The 13,974-nt window shown below is 41.5% G+C and overlaps 1 long non-coding RNA gene across 3 annotated transcripts in view; it reads left to right on the top strand.

Annotated features, from left to right (window-relative positions):
- LOC148004605 (uncharacterized) overlaps positions 1 to 13,974 on the top strand; it is a 91,633-nt gene that overhangs the window by 67,159 nt on the left and 10,500 nt on the right. The window contains exon 2 of one of the 3 annotated variants that reach the window (XR_015624571.1): positions 7,202 to 7,348. The exons of the other annotated variants lie outside the window; for them this stretch is intronic. This is a non-coding gene — a long non-coding RNA (uncharacterized LOC148004605). The remainder of the gene's footprint in view (positions 1 to 7,201; positions 7,349 to 13,974) is intronic. 3 annotated transcript variants of the gene reach the window in all.

The following is a 13,974-nucleotide window of genomic DNA, read 5'->3' as shown; positions in this document are numbered from 1 at the left end:
ATCTTAATTTAATTAAACCCTTTAAAATAAAGATGCGTCTATTCGTCTCACTATCATTCAAAAGGGAGAAGTGTTCAGGGGGAAAGAAACTTCGTAAACTTCACAGATGACTTCTCCCTGCTCAGCCTCCTGGTAGGAAGGAGACTTAAAACACGGTGTTAAAAGAATTAGAGTACAGAAAAAAATAATAAATGATAGCAAAAGTAAAATATTTTTTAAAGTCATAAAGCCACTGAATAAAATGACTAGGCTTCTCATTTTATTAATAAGAAAAATGACACGGGGTGTAAGGATTGTTGGATGGAAAATGATGTATTACATGAAACCTAAATTTAGATGCTCCCAAGTGGAGCTTGATTCAGTCTTCTGGTGTACTCCTCATAGTTTCTGACACCTGGTTTGCAAAATGTGGGTTAGGACACCTGGAGTCAAAGACTCACTAAATACAGAAGTGATTCCATTTTTAACCCTCTTTCTATCCTAAATACACAAAGAAGAAAGTTTCAATCTGACCTTAGTTGGTTTGAAAACCTCCTCCCATTTTGCTTCTCTCTTTAATAACAAAGGAACAATAGACCTCAAGTCTAAAGTCTTTAGAGGTGGAAGTTTCTAGCCAGAATTCAATAATATGGTCTTATATGTATATTAATATTTAACGTTACTATGATTTACAAAGCTTGTTTTAGGCATCTGATTTTGGGAATTCCTATTTAAGGGAAGGGATATTGGGACTTAGGAAAAAATATGTTATTATTTTCTAGGAATGAATTTAATTTATTTTTAAAGTTAGTATACAAAATAATAGGTTTCACTATGGTTTTTCCATACTAGACATCATTATAATTTGTTCGTTTTCAGCTTCCTTTGGCCTCCCTTCCCACACTTGCTCCTCTCTTGACCCTAAATAGTTTTTTTTTCCACTTTCCTGTCACTTGCCTTCCTGCCTTCCATTGGTCTCTTCCTTTTCTTTCAGATCTTCCCTTCCTCTCCCTTTCTAGTCTCATCACACACACACACACACACACACACACACACACACACACACACACACACGCACTTAAATGCAGAGTCTGCCTATAAGAAAAAAGAAGCATAAATTTTATGTCTTTCTGAGGTTTACCTTAAATAATTTAAAATTAAATATATGCATCTAAGTCTCAAAAGTATAAATTTATACATATATATACACTTCTACACATACACATACATATATACACACATATATACATATATATGCATATATATATGAAAATACTACTATGGATGTTCAATAGTCAGGACAGCACATGGATATGATGTGTGGAAGCCTAGCAGTTGAGTGTCATGCCGTGTGGCTTGTTATTGTATTGGGAAAGCAGATAAAGTTACAAGACAAATGCTAGTAACAAAGACCTCGGATGTTTTGAAAAAAAAATGGCACCCTACAAATGGGCTGATTGCATTCTAGATAGTTTAGATTTCTGTTAGTTTCATTAGTGTTTTGAACCAGTCTTTGGAAGGATCTGGAGATGTTTTAACAAGCTGGAATTGAGTTAAGGCTTGAAGCACAAGCTCATTTCCAAGCTGGAACACAGCAAGTGCTGTTCCAGGCATAGGCAAGGTGAGTTCCAAGTATTGGGGTGACATAGGAGATGAGGTCGTCACCATGGTCACAGTGTGCTAGTTGTGGAGTCCCGTTATCCTCTCTCTCATGGACAGCATCCTTGAGTGGCTGGAGGATAGTCTTAATCCTTCATGTTTCTCTTGTCTGATGAGCCCTGGGAACAACACAGAGTTTAAAACATAAACAAAAACAAAAATGAACAAACAAACAAATAAACCCGAGAAAAACCTATGAAGTAATGGACTGTGTTATTTCGGGGCTTTAGAAGGATAGAATTGAGCACATACTAAAAGGGGGGCACTAGATTGGCTTACGTGATAGGGGATAGGTAGTCCAACAACGGCCACCTGCAACTTAAGAAACCGAATCCTGTGACTTCACAGTCCAGTAGGCTGGACGCAACCTTAGTCTGGTACTGAGAGCTGCAGGGTTTCTGTAGAGCGGTTGGTCTTCAGTCCATATTGGAATGAAAGTTAGATTCTGGTGTTATGAAGGACCATAGCAACAGAGACATTTACAAAGCAGATATCCTCACAATCTGGAAGCAAAGGCAAGCAGACATTACCTCTCTGGAAGAATTGGGTTGCCTATAAAGATGTCCCCCATTAAGGTGAAGGATCTTCTTCCCTCCAATAATCCTTCCTGGGAATGCCCTTGGAGACCCTCCCAGAGGCATGTCTCCGCTGACTTCAGAGCCAATCCTGTTGATGTTCAAGATTTACCATAACACAGTTTGCCACCGTTTATCCAGGATGGTTTCAGCAGCATGGGGAGAGCTGCCTCACTGTCTGATCACTCCATAGCGTTCACAGTGATTCCATTTTGAAAAATCTAACTGCAATGCTTATATTTTGGAAAATAGATTTTTAGGGAAAAATGAGACTATTATACTTGATAATGATTTAAGAATTGAGAGGGAGGTCTAATTTTTGTGAAGCCTTGAACTGTCCAGGAAACAGTGTTATCAGCTCATCCCACCTCTTCATGTGGTTGAGGAAGTTTTGTTCTGCTCTTTGAGACAGGGAACATGGCCTCCAGCCTCATTAAAAAAATCAAGGAGGCTCTTGGGAACCTTTTAGACTACTTCCTGTATGGGTCCCTTGCTTGGACAAAAGTTTTAGTGTTCAAACAGGAGACTTTGTACTCACTGGGGCTTTTGGTAAGAAGACACTTTGTAAGCATATAGTCTTGAAGCATGAGCTCACCTCCAAGCTGGAGCACAGTGGAGGCTGTTTCAGGCATTGGGAATGGTGTGAGCACAGGCACACAAGAATGAGAGGTTTCAAGCACTGGGGTGATATGGGAGATGAAGTTGCCACACTGGACTGTGGAGAGCCTTTATCTCTTTCCTTGATCCTTGAATCAACTCCTTCAGATGCAGATGTATTTACAATATACGCTTTTCCACCTGTTTTAGTCAGAGTTTCTATTCCTGCACAAACATCATGACCAAGAAGCAAGTTGGGGAGGAAAGGGTTTATTCAGCTTACACTTCCACATGGCTGTTTCATCACCAAAGGAAGTCAGGACTGGAACTCAAGCAGGCCAGGAAGCAGGAGCTGATGCAGAGGCCATGGAGGGATGTTACTTACTGACTTGCTTCCCCTGGCTTACTCAGCTTGCCCTCTTATAGAACCCAAGACCACCAGCCCAGGGATGGCACCACCCACAATGGGCTGGGTCCTCCCATCTTGATCACTAGTTGAGAAAATGCCTTACAGCTGGGTCTCATGGAGGCATTTCCTAAACTGAGGTTCCTTTCTCTGTGATAACTCCAGCTTGTGTCAGGTTGACACACAAAACCAGCCAGTACACCCCCCTATAATGTCTTGGTGATAGACTCAGCTTCTTTCCCAGAATGAATATCAATTATTTACTATTGATCTAATAAAATTTTAAACACAGTTGCACTAGTCAAGATTCCTTAGAGAAGTGTAATATATGCATACCATATTTCTCTTTTTAAAAACTGACTTACATAGATGTAGTGGGAATCTACAGGTAGACCAGTAGGCTGGAAAGTCAACTATGAATTGCTGTCCAAATAAAAGCACTTTGATACTACAATTCCTTCTTTTTCCTCCAAGGCCAGATACGCTTTAATGAGGCCTTCTATCAATTGGGTAAGGCACAGCCATATCACAAATAGAAATCAGCTTTACTAAGAATCTGATTGAAATATTATTACCTTAAAAAAAATCACAGGAAGCCAAGTGACACACACACACACACACACACACACACACACACACACACACACACGTTGCTCACACACACTAAATAAAAATTAATAAACTTTAAAAAATTATAGTAACATTTAGAGGACATTTGACTACACAGGTTAGCTGACACAGAATTACCCACATTACCAATGGCTTCCCAAAGATACCCTCACTGACCCTCACTAAAACCAAATCACGATAATATGAATCTTTCCTAAGTCACAAAAGAAGAAATCTCAAGTGAATGGTCCATGTTTTCTGATTTTACACTTTCATCTGTGTGGTTTTTTTCCCTGAAATGGTTGGCTCGCCCACATATTGCTGCTTGATTATTGCTAAAAGGAAGCCGTCTTCCAGCACTTGCCTTCACTGTGCCTTCAACATTTTACAAAGGTGCTGCTTGCTGGTGTCAGTGTTTTAGAATTTTTTTTTTTTTTACAGAAGGAAATAAATATACATGAAGCACATGCACACCTTCACACCACTTAAAACACACACACACACACACACGCACACAGACACACACACGCACACGCACACAGACACACACGGGCACCTACTTAAGCATCTGCGCTAAGTTTTTCTAGACGAGATGAAGTGTGTTCATTACCTCACAGTGCAATCTGTTGTTTGGATCAGCGGAGAGAAATTTCAGGCCTATTCAAACCCAGGTTGTGTTTGGGGTAAGGCCTGAGGAAGATAAACAATTGTACCTCCTTTTCTTCAGAGGCTACCTCAGGGCCTGGCCTTGTTTGTGTCCTGGCAATACAATTTGAGTAGAGGAGGGAGAAGGGATATTTTTTTGTTAACATTCACAAAGCTGTTCTGCATTCTCTGATTTCTTTTTCATTGAGCGGGTATTAACAGCATTTATTAAAAAAAAACATCATTTTTCTGGTGCTAGTGCTATGCACATTCTCTGTTATTAAGGTCAGCAGAAGCTCTAGTGTATGTGTCCATTCGTGTAGGTGCGTGCATGCTGACTTTCGCAGTTGCCCTTTTCATTCTTCAAGGACTCTGGACCTCTCCGAGGGTGAGATCTCTGCTTGCTTCTGTGACAAGTCTGTGCACTCACTCATCAGGCTTCACCATATTCTTCCATCCTCTCTTACAATGTCTTAAGACCTGCCCATTCCTTTCTAATTTCCTCTATCATCCTACATTGGATGGATGAATGACTCGTTACTGTATGACATTCTTTTTTCTTTTTTACCAGTCTTCCCCCATGCAATCTAGCCCATGTCCCATGGCTGGAGTCACTTGCCTAAGATGCTCTGTTTATGGGTCTCACACTTCAGGGATGTGAGATGAGTCCTCAGTGGACTTTGGTCCATTTAAGTCCTCCTCTTAACTTTAAAAGCATCCTCTTCCCCAGTAGCCTCATCTGTTGCTAGTCCCAGTACAGCATCTGCACAGCTAAGCTGTCCCCATTTATCCACATATCCCTAACTCTGAGAACACTTCTTGGTGTTTAACGGCTGGCCAATAGAATCGGTCAATGAATGATGACATAACCACCACTACTATTGAATGTATATTATATCCAATTCTTTATTTCATCTTACTTTAATGATCTCATGTACTTTAATGGAATATTCTATTTTCATTTTGACTTAAAAGGTCTTAGTGCTCTTCTAGGAATATATAACGCTCTCAACGTAGCTGTGAGACACATGAGGAGAGCTAGGAGACCTTAAGTGCTTTTGCTAATGTATGGACAGTAAATTATAGACCCCAGACTTAAGTTCAGGTTGGTCTGATAGATAGTAGGATCAAGTTGATGCAGAGTCAGACAGACTTTCTCACAGACTGGTCTTCCTCTAATGAAACGGACCATGAAGCCAGAGGAACACAATTAGACATTTTCTTCCCAGAAGGAAGAAGCTCGGTTGAAGCTGGACTTTGCTTTTCTGGTAGGAATGAAAGATGGGCTTTTGGTATTGTAGTCTCCTTGGACCTTTAGATGTGAAGAGCTACAGTAAGGCAATTTCCATGCTAAGTAGCTTCTTGCTGACACCTCTAATGTGACTTAGATACACTTTGCTCAGACACAGGGGCTTTAACGCTTCTCACTTGATAACTGCCCTACTTCTTAGAGAGCTAGGCTTGAGGGCAAACGCCATCTTCATTTTGATGCCTGGATTTTGTAAGGCTGAAGAAGCTAGGTACTCTTTGGGGTCCCTCTGAACCCTACTTCTTCCTTTTCTTTCTTTCCCTGTCTAATAAGTACTTGTTGAACTGGTCCCCTTTGATCAACCCTGGCTTCACATCCCTGATTCTTTCACAAGGAAAACGGTGACTTCACATTTGGATCTTGTTGGAGTCAGAGCCCTGCCAACCCAACTGGCAGGCTTTCTCCCAACTTGGGCTTCCATCAAGGTAGTGATCCCACATCCTGGCCTTGGTGAACTCCTCTGCAAGGTGCCAGGGTTGTTAATCTCACTCCACTGGTTGGCAAAGTAAGAGACATCCTGAGATGATTGTAGTATTTACAGAGTTGGGAGAAACCCGAGGCTTCTAAGTGGGGGCCTCTGTTTATACCAAGGGGTTTTTAAGGTCAAGCCTCCCAACACCTGGCCTTTACTAAACCTCTCACTCCAGGGGATTTTGCAGATAATGCAAATGAAGGCATTGACAGTTTGCCAGGTGCTGCCCTTAAGTAGGAGCCCAATAGAGCAACCAAATGATTCTTAGGACCCAATATAAAACAAGCATAATATAAAACCCAAAAGGCCCCGGGGACTGAATGGAATCTTTACAGCGGGAGGAATAAACCCAGAACAGATGCTAAGTGAGGTCACAGAGAACTGTCTAATGACAGTCATTCCTGTTCTGCACCAGCGGCCATCCCTGTGCATTTCTGCAGCTAATAGATAACATTACCACAGTGGCACCTAGGTCACAAGCACACCAATGCCAGCACTGCATTTGTCCTACCCTGGGGTATTTTCTCTATGAAGGGAAAGCCATGAAGTTAATGAATGGCTGGAGGATGTGGCTCATTGCTGGGACAGTCCAACCATTTGTGCTGAAGCTCGGGTCACCCTAAGGAAGAGCAAACTTTCTTCTCTGGCAGCCACTAATCTATACAACCCGAAGAATAACTCGGTGTAGTAACTGAGGATCATGCAAGTTAGTTCAGTCCATAAAGTGAGCAAGAAAGGCCAGGCTGGGCTGCATAAGTGCCCTGAACTCCAGCACCACTTTAAATGGGCCTATCATGGACTCCCTTAAACAAATGTTAGGTGACAAAATCCTCTGTGAAGCTTAACTATGTTATGCATTTTACAGTCCATGGAGGAGCCCAATGGTATTGGGCCTATGGGTAATCATGGAAAGAAACTGAGCATGTTTTCCTGATGTACTCTCTTTGCAGGGAAACTGAGTATGTTTTCCTTGACATACTCTCAAGGCAGAGAAGCCTGCCTTGGCCAGGATGTTTGACTTCAGAAATTGAGTCAGAGACACACTTGAAATTTGATATCCTTGGGATATTACTGTTAATTCCCATTCTTCCAGTAAAGTAAGTGTATTTTTTTTTTTAAGCAAACCAAGCAAAAAGTAAGGAGGGCATTGAGAAAGAAAAAGAAAAGGAAGGAACAATGAAGAAAGTCCAGGGGAATTACATTTTCATCTTGGGTACTTTTCTCCCGCTCCTTAGAGCAGCACACCCTGGTCTAGTGTAGCATTGACAGTCATTGTCAGGAGGGCTTAAGGTACATCCTCTCAATACTAACACACACACACACACACACACACACACACACATGCGCACACGCACACGCACCCAGACACATGTACCCATACACATACGTGCACACACATGAGCATGCAGACTTTCATGAGCATGTACACATACCCACACACACCACACCTATATGCACTCAAACACACACACACACACACACAACACACAATACACATGTGCACCCCCACACACAGGAACATGCAAACACATGCACACACAGATACACCTATACACACTACACACATACACGTGCACACACACGCACACACACGCGCACACACACACACACACACACACCCCAATAAAAATACTCACTATTATGTAAAGCACACAGCATGTGGATTTCTAGAGCACAGACACCTGCTTTAAAGCATTCTTTACTTAGGAGTGTCATATGTTGAATTCCATCAGTCTTGATGTTGTTGGTACAATGAAATCAGGGCAGCAGCCCACGCCCTTTCCTGGGAAGTTTAACCTGAGCTTTGAAAGAGAACACTTGGCTTTATAGAATTTATATAGTGTTCAGGCCACACTGGACTAGTAAGTAGACTGTGCCTATACTGTTCAGCTTGTCCAAGCTAGAAATAATGGCGCATCCCTGTGAACTCCTGAATCACTTTGTCTTTCTCTGTGCCTTGTCTTTTTACATGCATGTATGCAAACATATACACTTACCCATGGTTTCATTCACAAAGTAGTCACTATTCGGGATATGCCACATGCCAAGAACTAGCAGTAAACTAAATACACATCATTTTCCCTCCATGAAACATTTTAAACAGGGCAGGAAGTCAGCCCTTTATTTGCTACTCATACTAATAAGTGGATGCTTACCAGCTGACTACATGACCTATGGAAGATTTCTATTGTTGTTTTTATATTTATTTATGCTTTTAAGCAAGATAACAAAGGCACCTGATCAAAATGTGACCTAAAAAGGGCATAGGAGAGTATTCCTTAGGGATACAATTACACAGAGGCAAATATATGTGCAGATTCACTCAATAGCCATTTTCAACATTCTCCCCAGCAGGTTCCAAGTAGTAGTAGTGTGTTTGTGTATGTGGTGTGTGTGTGTGTGTGTGTGTGTATGTGTGTGTGTATGTGTGTGTTGTGTATGTGTGTGTATGTGTATGTGTGGTGTGTGGATGTGTGTGATGTGTACATGTATGTATGTGTTGTGTGTGTGTGGTATATGTGTGTAGTATGTGGTGTGTGTGAGTGTATATGTCTGTACATGTGTATATGAGTGCACATGTGTGTACATGTTCATGGTGTGTGTGTGTGTGTGTGTGTGATGTATGAAGTGAGGATGAATGAGGCTGAAAAATAAGCATAAAAAGAAAGAAATAATTCCAGGAAGCATTAAGCACAACAGAACAGGTCAAACAAGGTAGCAGTAGTGGGAAGGGACCGCCAAGTGAACCAGCTCAGTGAGGGTTAACTAGGAGCTGCAGTGCAAGTGACCCAGAGATGACCCTGTGAGAGGGAGCGCAGTGGGAGTCATTTCTATCTCCTTTCCCTGAGATTTTTCAGAGGTCACTGTTCTATTTGTTGATCATGAGTACAGGAGGAAAAAATCATATCATCTATGTTTAGCTTCTTTTCTGCGACTCATAACAAAAACAGGCTAACAAAAGCATTCGCATTTATTAAGCTTATTTTAAAGCTTTTAATGTTATTTATTTAATTATATTTTACATTGTCATGTGTTTATATTACCATTAACCAGAACTCATTTAGAGACAGGGTAAATATTTTTAGATATGTCTATAAGTTATATTCGTAGTTTAAATTTTTTTTTTTTTGGTTCTTTTTTTTTTTTTTTTTTTTTTTTTTTTTTTTGGAGCTGGGGACCGAACCCAGGGCCTTGCGCTTCCTAGGCAAGCGCTCTACCACTGAGCTAATTCCCCAACCCCGTAGTTTAAATTTTACATTCACAAAAAGGGGGAAAATGTTGTGGTTTGCCCTCAAGTTATCTGTATTTTGATGCTAATTCCACTGCCCCAAGGACAGCTGCCTAGTCACCTACTCAGAACTCATGTGACTTCACCAGAACCTTCTCCCCATTGAATTTGTAAAGTACAGGTGAGGGGCAGGTACAGGATAGAAGGAGGCCTGTCCTTGGAGGAGAAGGAAAGATGGGTGGGAGAGAAGTTTGAAGGAAGAGGAGGAGACTAGAGGAAGGAGGAGAGACAGGACAGAGACGGAGAGAGGGGAGAAACCATGGCAGGTGATGTTAAGATTCTGCTCTCTGTATTTACAGGTTGTTATCAATGTTCTTAAGGGATGGATGGTACCGGGCTTTGTAAGTTTAAGTGGGCAATTATATCTTACCAATTGGGTCAAAGAAAAAAAAAATTCACAGCAACAGGACGTTAATTTATGAGTGTTCCTACAGATCAGATCCCAATCTGATTAAGCATTTTGCGTTGAGAGGGAGATCCCCAAGAACCACTTAAAAGTGGGTACTGGATACTCTACTGTGATAGATAGTCAGTTGTCTAGCAAGTACACAGACATCTTTTTGTTAAACGTGTAGATTGGATTTCTTTGAGTTATTGACTCAATTTTTACTAGAATTTTGAACATAAGTCATTAGTGCATTAGGTATTATGGTCTCATAACTATCTGTATCTTAGCCCATTAGTGCCAATTTAAATTATGAAATCACATCAAAATTTTGTTAGAATCAGGTGAATACCTATTTTCAAAAACAAGAAATGGTAGCACATAAAATTCAGGTGGTTAACCAGCCAGGCGGTTTCTAACGCTCTCAGACATCTAGAGCAGCAGTTCTCAACTTGTGGGTCGTGATCCCTTTGGAGGCTGAAGGACCCTTTCTTGGGGGTCAGGTATCAGATATCCTGCATATCAGGTATTTACATTACGATTCCTAATAGTAGCAAAATTGCACTTACGAAGTAGCAACAAGATAATTTTATGGTTGGGGTTCACCACAACATGGGGAACTGTAATAAAGGGTCACAGGATTAGGAATGTTGAGAACCACTGCCCTACAGGAATTCAACAAATTCCTATCCCCTAGGAGCAAGGCAAAAGCAAGCTTCTTTTCAGTTTACTACGGAGTGTTGGAAACACTGCTTGCAAACCCAGAAGCTCACAACCATCTTCCCTTCCTGTGCTCAAGCTTACGTAGTCAACCTTATGGAAAGGACTAGAAAAACGGAGGTCCAATATTTAAACGATTTCTACCCATTGTGATGCTTGGGATGGGTAGGGAGGTGAAATAAAAAGTCACATTTTCAGCCAAGGAAGGTCACTTCAAGATCAAAATCAAAGGCAAAGCATTTTTAATCCTTCTCAAAAACAAAAACAAAAAGAAAGAAAGAGAAGAAACATAACAGTAAATATTTTTAAAATGAATATTTTTTAAAACATTTAATGCCTTTAAGTACAATTTAGGAAATTATGAATGCTTTGGAAGCCCATCTCACCTCAGTTAGAATGGTTATGACTAAGGGGGAAAAACAAATATTGACAAGCCATAGGGAAGGAGAAAGCGTTTTTGTTTTTTTGTTTTTTTTTTCATTGTTAGTGCAAATAATTAGACTAGTACAGCCACGTAGGAAGGAAGTGAGGAAGCTGCTCCAAAAACTATAAATAGAACTGCCACATGACCAACTATCCCATCACTGGGCACGTACCCAAAGGAGTGTTATCCTCGCACAGAGACACGCAAAAATTCATGTACATTGCTGTCCCGTTCACGGGAGCAACGAGACGGAACCAACCTAGCTGTACATCAGTGGATGAGTGGATAATGAAAGTGTGCTACATGGAATTCACATGGAATTTTATTCAGCAACAAAATAAATGTGGGAGCTGAAATTGGCAGGAAAAAAATATGGGTCAAGTTGAAAACTATGCTAAGTCAAGTAACTCAGACTCAGAAAGACAAGTACCCACACATTCTTGTCATATAGTGCTATTGCTTCTAATGCATATGCATGAGCCATTACATGGGAGCAAATGTGGGTTAAGATCCTGAAGCTAGAAAGGGACCACAAGAGTGACAAGACATGTTAGGAGAGGGTGGCGGAGTACGTAATAGTACACACGTGACATGGACACGGGGAGAGGGATACTGAAGGATTTAAGGTACGGGTGGACAGGGGGTGTGGGAGAGTGGGGAAGGAAGACTAAGACACTGTGTGTGTGTGTGTGTGTGTGTGTGTGTGTGTGTGTGTGTGTGTGTGTGTGTTCCTTTGCGTTCTAATTTTAAAGGGCAGAACACTTCAGGATTGTTGAAATGTTAGAACCGTAAGGGACCTGCATTGGAACCAGTATAAAGTCTACTGATTTCATAGCTCATGGAGATGGAGAGAGGGGGATCTGACTAAGAGTTGTGCCCATAATAACTGAATGCAGTGACCCCGACCGCTCCAGAGAACAAAGAAGAAATGGGTATTTTGCCACATACGTTTACTAACATTGCTCCTTATGGAGAAACAGGATAGGAGACCTGTTTGGGGAAAGTTTCTTTTAGATTTCTGTACCCAGAAAACTGGCCACACTAAAGTAAAAGGAATTTTGGAGCAGGCTTTTGGGAAACAGGCCACCTTCCTCCCAAAGATGCCCTTATCCGATGTCTTCTCTGACCCTGCCACTGTCCCTGCTCACCTTCATTAACTACTTGTTGTCTGGACACTGCTTTTCTTTCCCTCCGGGTTCCTATTAACATTCTTGGCTACGTCAGCATCCATCTACATAGTCACGTGACTGAGGATGCTCTCAGATCCTTCATCCTGCGTTCATTTTCTCCTCCACCTGTACCTCGCCTTTTAATCTCCATTCTCTTTCTCTAGACTTTTATCTGGACTGCTTCCAGTAACTCTAGTTAAGTCGCCCAACTGCATATGTTCTATCAGTCATGCAGTCCTCTACCCTCGATCATCCTTTGTTGTCACCAAAGTCCCCACTCTTTGTCTCCACTTCCCTGCTCACCATCTCCTTGTGACCTCCGTTGCCAATTAAATTAAATCCCACAATGCATTCGTATAATTCAGCTCTTGTGTGGGTCGACTTTGTCCATTCCTCCTCTCCCCAGCATTGTCAAAATAAGTCCCATCTGAATTTCTGCCAATGCCGTGCGTGCGTGCGTGCGTGCGTGCGCTTAAGGCAGTCGGAGCTGGAGAAAACCTAATCTGACTGAGTGGCTCCACTTTGGAGATCTGGCCGGATATCTCTTGTCTTCATTCAGCAGAATTATAAGTCAGACGTTTCTGGGAATAACACGGAAGGTGTTCAGAGAGATGAGAAAACTGAAGGAGACTACGCTGGACTCAGATAAGAGATCTGGAAAAACAAACGAACAAAAACACAAAGAACGATGTTGGAGCCTGGACTAAAGACGTGGCCACAGCCATGTGAGCCACTGGGAAAATTCTAGACATGTTTTAAGAGGTAAAATTAGCAGGATTTGCTAAGTGGGACAATCAGCTGGGACAATTACCATCACCTGTGTCTATGCCTACCAGGTAGAAACGGGAAGGAGCGAGTGAAAACAGTCATTTCTAAATGTAAGATTTTATCCAGAATGCTTCCTCGGAGGAGACTTCTTAGGAAAGCCTTGCTACTCTTCCCACCCTTCAGAATTCCCAAAACTCATTCCTGATGCTTCATGTTTTTCTTATTTTTCTTTATTGTAGCTTTCGTTCTACTATTTCTGTTTATTTGCTTGTTTATTTATTTATTTATTTTTGGAGCTGAGGACCGAACCCAGGGCCTTGCACTTGCTAGGCAAGCGCTCTACCACTGAGCTAAATCCCCAACCCCTACTATTTCTATTTATTATCTTTAAGATAAGAGGATAGGGGAAAGATGCTGGCTCCTAACACCTATTAAAAAATCCCCTTTAAAGAAAAGAAATGCAAAGCAAACAGAGGAAAGGAACACACTAATTACCATGTGAGACATTTCCATTTCCGCGTGGAAGGATGGCGCCTGTTAGGTGACTGGACATGATGGTTTAAGAAGTAGAAATTGGGATTATAGTGGAGGCCATAGGCAAAGAGAATAGGCATGGAGAATCGATGAACCTCCAGTCAGCACCAAATCAAAGTTCTCGGAGAAACAATATGTGCACCCTCTCTTCTGCAGCCTTATCTATCCCTCTGTATTGTTATTCTTTTATGCTAGTAGCTGACAGTTTATTTTGTCCCGTTCCTCATCTATATCTCCTTTTGGACTACCAGCTCCATGAGACCATGCATGTCTTTGCTTAGCGTTGCATTTGGGAATCAGGGGTGATACTTTCCACACAGTGAGTGAAGTTTCTCCCACACCTTCCTTCAGAAGCAGTGATGCGACGCCATCTTAGGGTGTCAACATTTTTTACACGGTTGACACCAGTGATGGCTTTAGTGTGGTCACATAAA

The sequence above is a fragment of the Rattus norvegicus genome, chromosome 7, assembly GCF_021556685.1.
Source record: "Rattus norvegicus strain SHRSP/BbbUtx chromosome 7, alternate assembly SHRSP_T2T, whole genome shotgun sequence".
NCBI classification, from domain to species: Eukaryota; Metazoa; Chordata; class Mammalia; order Rodentia; family Muridae; genus Rattus; species Rattus norvegicus.
Note: the sequence above shows the minus strand (reverse complement) of the source record. Positions and strands in the feature narration are given on the sequence as shown.